General features: G+C 36.4%; 1 pseudogene; it reads left to right on the top strand.

Moving 5' to 3' along the window:
• Nucleotides 1-5,801: 5,801 nt before the first annotated feature.
• LOC148091537 (small nucleolar RNA SNORA66) lies at nt 5,802-5,884 on the top strand (annotated as a pseudogene).
• The last annotated feature ends 366 nt before the right edge of the window (nt 5,885-6,250 follow it).

Below are 6,250 nucleotides of genomic sequence, written 5' to 3'. Positions count from 1 at the left end.
GATTAAAAATATGAACAATAAAATGGCAATAAATACATATTTATCAACAATTGAATCTAAAATAAGTAACTAAATAAATGAACAAGTACAACAGAAACAGAATCATAGATACAGAGAACATTTTGACTGTTGCCCGATGAGATGGGGGTTGGGGAGATAGGTGAAGTGCAAATTGGTTGTTACAGAATAGTCATGGGGATATAAAAGTATAGCATAGGAGATATAGTCAATAATATTCTAATAGCTATGTATGGTGTCAAATGGGTGCAAGATTTATCAGGATGATCACTTAGTAATTGATGAAATGTCTAATCACTGGGGTGTACACCTGAAACTAATATAATAATGTATGTCAACTGTAATTGAAAAATAAAAATGATTTTAAAATAGAAGGAAAAAAAAAGAAACCAAACATAAAAGTAATTTCAAACATGATCAATGTAGTGGTCAAATATCTTGCACATCTGACATACAGAGCAGATTATTCTGTTGCTGTTTTTAGACACCACCACCCCACTATTCTATATGAAAAAATTAGTCTTGGTGATTTCATAAAAATGAATAAATAATAATTATGGCCAGGAAAGACATACAGATGGAGAAAACTTTTTTTTATTTAACTTCAAATATATGCTGATAAAAAAAAAAGAAAAATTTTAAATATTTCAATAAAATAAAAGATAAAGGAAAGCATCAATGCTTTTTAAATACATTAATATATTTTTTGAAAGAAGGGGAAAATACCTGTGTACTATTCTGTGACAAAAATGAATGACATTATACTTTCTGGTTTTGAGTATTAACTTAGAAAAATTTTTCAACAACTTCATCAAACCTGACCTTGTTTGTATCTTCACATTCAATAGATTGTGTAGCCAAATTTGTTGCTATATCTTCAGTGCAAGCAACATATTTTAATAATTTTAACTTGGAAAGGTTTCTTCACACAAAAGCAATAGACAATAAAGAGTTAGGGAAAGTCTTGAACAAGAGGATAAATTTAGCAGAGTCATAAAAATTGGATTTAACAAGCAATTCCAGAAATTGCAATATTTTTCATGTCTGTCTTCATGATTGATTCTAGACTTTCAAATGTCTCCACAATCAAAAAAATTCCATTAAGATGTTCTCTTCAACAGAAATGACTTTTTCTGTAATTTAATAAAAACTTCCATAGTTATTCATTTTATTAAAAAAAAAAAAAAAAATCAGCCCTGCCGGGCGTGGCTCAGCAGTTGAGCATCGACCTAAGATCCAGGAGATCGAGGTTCGATTCCCAATCAGGGCACATGCCAGGTTGTGGGCTCACAGCCTATCAATGACGACTCTCTCATTATTGATGTTTCAACTTTCTCTCTCCCTCGCCCTTTCTCTCTCTCAAATCAATATATATATTTTTAAAAAATCAGAGAAAATGACTGAACAACAGTAAATACTGGCATTTCTTTTTATCCTGGCTTTAAAATAATTGTCCATTGTTTGAAGTTCAGACATTGACTTTTGATTTCTTCTAGCAAGGTGAGATCTGTATCTTTCATTGTTTCTCTTGGCATTGTTCTTTGAACTTTCATTGTTCTTGTTTAATGTAAATGTCCCATTTCCTTACATTTTGTTGTTGCATAACCTTGTCCTCAATTTCTATGTACAGATCTTCAGGGAACAATTTTAAAGGTTGTTGTTTCACCAGATATTATTTAAGTCTGATTCTAGCTCTTTGTAAATATTTTTGTATCTAATTAGCCTCATCTAAAAATTTCATTCAAGAAAAAAAGGTAACTAAAAAAAATTGCTTACATCCATCATTGTTTATTTTGAATCTATTTTTTAAAGGCAGGAGTATGTAAATTACAAGAGTTGGGGGCAAAAATTGCCCAATGACCTAAAACAATTCTAGACCGTTACAAACTTACTTTCAAAACAAATGGATGTAGCTTAATTCTGTTGGGTCAGAGACCAACAGTATAAGTGGAAATTCTCCAAATTAACTTCCATGTTGTATGCAAATCTATTAAAGCATTAGTAATGAAAAAGTGCTAATTAGAAGCTTATATATGTGTTACTAAAACCCAACAGGTGATGGAAACGTTCTAAATTTAGATTGTGGTGATGGCTGTGCAACTCTGTGATTATACTAAAAGGCAAAGAACTGTATACTTTTAACAGGTGAATTTTGTGGTAGGTGAATTATATCAGGGTGTAAAAAAAAACACCTCAAGAGGAACTACAGGGATAATTTAGAACTTAAATCAATGAAAGATTTTGGGGTAGGAATGTTTTATCACAGACATTGTTTAGAATTACTGGCAGTTTTATATTATTCTTAAATTCTCTCCAGTGAGCCCCATATAATTTGTACCCAAGGTGAACAGCACCCTTGGCTCACCACTAGATCAACTTGTGTGTCCATTATTCTATGTAATGTTATTGTTATTAAGTTTTTATTCCTTTAGGCTCTAAATTTAGAGGCAGCTATATTATGGCGCCTAAACCACACAGATGGTAAACCATAACAGTCATCCAGGGGATTGTGGAATCCAGCATTAAATGACATACTCAAGGATGACTTCGCAGTTTTCCTGCCTCTGATACTGAATTTTCTGTGTTGCGTTTCCTCTGTCTCTCTCTTTCTCTCCCTCTTCCTCCATCCCTCCCTTTCCCCTCCCCAGCATTCTGTGTTAGAAATATCTTCAAATTATTCCAAGAGACTTAATGTTCTTAAACCTGTCAGTTGCCTGAGACTTTTTTACACTAACAGAATAAGGTGATTTTTCTTTTTTAAGGTATGAAGTCTACAGTAGCTGTGTAGCTACAACACCTACATCCACACTCATTCAACCTTCTTTTCCTTCAAAGGCAAGAGAAGCTTCAATCCAGACACCAAAATATACTTTGTTTTGAGGAGGGTGGGATGTTAATGTTAATATGTGACTCAGTTGCTTCCCATCACCACCAGGGTAGTGGGTTGGATGATTTAAGGAATTAACAACATAGCAATCACTTATGTAAGTGCACCCTTTATGGGATGTTTTTGTCAAAACCCAGAAACTGTGGCTTTCTTCACCTTTTCTATTCACGTGCCCTCTCCCCATTTCCCAACGGACAATTATCAAAACAGCACAGTTATCAGTTATCCCCTAGCAAAGGGCCGCTGCCCAAAGTCTCATGCCTTTTCTCCTGATCAAATATGCTTTCTCATCACGATTTCCCAGGCGGCTGTACTCTTTTCACTTTCAGGTTTTATCAGTGGGTGGACCCTCCTCATTTTCCATCTCTTCTCATTCCTTCCATTTCCTGATCACCTAAAAGTGTGTCCCTTTCCCCCAGGACAGCAATGGATGGAGTTCTTTGACAAATAAAAGCCAGAGAGACAGGCGTGTAAAGGGACTGACTCAGAATTGAGAGTCACACCAATCTACTCTCTCTACAACCGAAGGGCCGAGCAACAGTTTCCGGCCTGACTGTCCAAGACCCCCACCAGGGCTGGCAGAGTGAATGCCAAACCCCAGCCTCTGAGAGATGGACTATTCCCAAGAGAGGGGGTTATTTGTGGGGGAAGCATATATAGATATGTTTAGAAAAAGCATATTATAGTGTGGTAAAAGGCAGTAAAGTACCATGGCTAACCGCATGGCTACGAACTCAGTCACTTACAGGCTATGTGACCTCGTGAAATTATTTTTTCTCTTTAAATCTCAGTTTCTATATATGTAAAATGGGGCTAATAAGTAGAGTTGACCCTTGAACAACACGAGGTTTAGGGGCACTGCCTGCTGGGCAGTCGAAAATCCCATATAACTTTAATTCCCCAGAAACTTAATTACTAATAGCCTACTGTTGACTGAAAGCCTTACCGATAACATAAATAGCCGAACACATCGTTTATAAGTTATATGTATTATATACTGTATTCTTACAATAAAGTAAGCCACAGAAAAGAAAATGTTATTATGAAAAAAAGCGTAAGGAAGAGAAAATACATCCACAACACTCTATGCATTTATTGGGAAAAAACAAAAACAACAAATCCGCATATAAGTGGACTTGTGCAGTTCAAACCCGTGCTGTTTAAAGGTCAGCTGTGTTTCCGTAACTGAATGGCTGCTGTTGCTGTATTTTAAGGTGTGTGAAATTGGGGTATCTGAGCACCTGTGCTGTTTTGTATTACGTGTGTACTGGTACCTACCTCCGAGGGTTGCTGTGAGGATGAAAGGTGGTTGTGCGGGTAAAGCGCATCACTGGTGGAAATGCCTTCGTGAGAAGGGAGAGGAGGCATGTTAGAATCTGTGGGAATATGAGATTTTTTTTTTATTTTGGGGGGACGTGGGTTTGTGTATGTGCGTGATTTTATTTTACTCACAAATCCTCTTGTTGGGCAGAGCTCAGCTGAGATATCTCACTTCTGCTCCAGGAAGAACTTGCCCGGGCAGCTTGAATAGGGCTGGGGGATCCGCTTCCTAGACGGCTCCCATATGTGGGGTATGGCACTGTTTTTAATGTTTATTTTTAATATTTATTTTACTGAGGTATAACTTACATACTATAAAATCCACCAATTTAAAATGTACATTTCAGAGACTTTTAGTGAATTTATAGAGTACAATCATCACCAACATCCAGTTTTAGAACATTTCCATCACCCCCAAAAAGTTCACTTGTGCTTGTTTACCATTAATCCTTACTTGCCTTCCCCAGTCTAAGCAACAGATGATCTGCTTTATTTTGGTCTGTATAAATTTACCTTTGTTTGACATTTTATACAAATGGGACCACGTGATATGTACGTCTTTTGCATCTCACTTTTTTCAATTAGCATATTTTTTATAATAGTTTTTTAAAATATATTTTTATTAATTTCAGAGAAAGGAAGGGAAAGGGAGAGAGAGAGATAGAAACATCAATGATGAGAGAGAATCATTGATTGACTGTCTCCTGAATGCCCCCTGCTGGGTATAGAGCCTGAAAACGGGGCATGTGCCCTGACCAGGAGTCGAACCTCCATCTCCGGGATCCTAGGTTGATGCTCAACCGCTGAGCCACACCCGGCCGGGCTCGCATAATATTTTTAATGTTCAACCATGTTGTAGCCATGTATCAATAGTTTGTTCCTTTTTATTGCTTTAATATTTTACTGTATGGACATACCACACTCAGGTTATCCATTCGCCAGTTGATGGACATTTAGGTTGTGTCCAATTTTTGGCCATTATGAATAAAGCTGCTGTGAATATTTATGTACATGTCTTTGTGTGAACGAACATATGTTTTATTTCCCCTGGGTAGATTTATAAGTATGAAATTGTTGGGTCATACGGTAAAGTTTGTGTTTTTGTTAAGAAACTACCAGTATATTTTCCCAAAGTGGCTATACCATTTTATATTCTTATCAGCAGTGTATAAGACTTCCAGTTTGTCCCCACCCTCTCCAACACTTGGCTTTAATAAGACACGTATTTTTTAAATTGTGGTGTAAAAAAAAATTCATGTAAAATTTACCATCTTAACTGTTTCTAAGTATATGGTTCAGTAGCATTAAGTACATTCACATTGTGCAACCAATCTCCAGAACACTTTCATTTTTCAAAACTAAAACCCTATCTGCATGAAACAACTCCACACTCTCCCCTTCCCTAGCCCTGGAAAACACCATTCTACTTTCCATTTCTATGAATTTGACTTTTCTAGATAAATCAAATAAGTGGAACCATATAGTGACTGTCTCATTTCACTTAGCATAATGTCCTCAAGACTCATCCGTCTTAGAGCATGTGCCGAATGTCCTCCCTTTTTTAAAGATTGAAGGCATGCAGGTTTGCTAAAGTAATTGGCGATGGAAATTATTAGCCTCAGAAGCTACTGAGGTGGTCCATTCTAGCCTAGTACAGCGTAAAGGAAGGCCTGGGTTTTTAAAGGCTAAGGAATGCTGTGTTTATCATCCTTAGAGTTAAACAAAGTCCCCCTTGCAGTCTTGGGTATAGGGGGAGGGAGAGAAAAAGAAAAAGAGGAAAGAAAATAAGCGAAGGATATTGGAGAGGAAAGGCTTTGAAAAAAACAGAGATGCACAGATAGGAATTAGGAGCACACACTTATCTTATTGGCCCTTTGGCAGTCAGAAGTAACTGCCTCCATATATATATATGATTCAGGACACTTGAAATAAGTTTGTTTGTTAAAGGGCTGGAGCATGTAGACATGTTGAACACCTTTTATAACGTTAACATGCTTAATATTGTTTAAACTAAGGAGTAAAATT

The sequence above is a fragment of the Miniopterus natalensis genome, chromosome 14, assembly GCF_054644295.1.
Source record: "Miniopterus natalensis isolate mMinNat1 chromosome 14, mMinNat1.hap1, whole genome shotgun sequence".
Lineage (NCBI taxonomy): Eukaryota > Metazoa > Chordata > Mammalia > Chiroptera > Miniopteridae > Miniopterus > Miniopterus natalensis.
The sequence above is the reverse complement of the archived record's forward strand: the minus strand, read 5'-3'. Positions and strand labels throughout refer to the sequence as shown.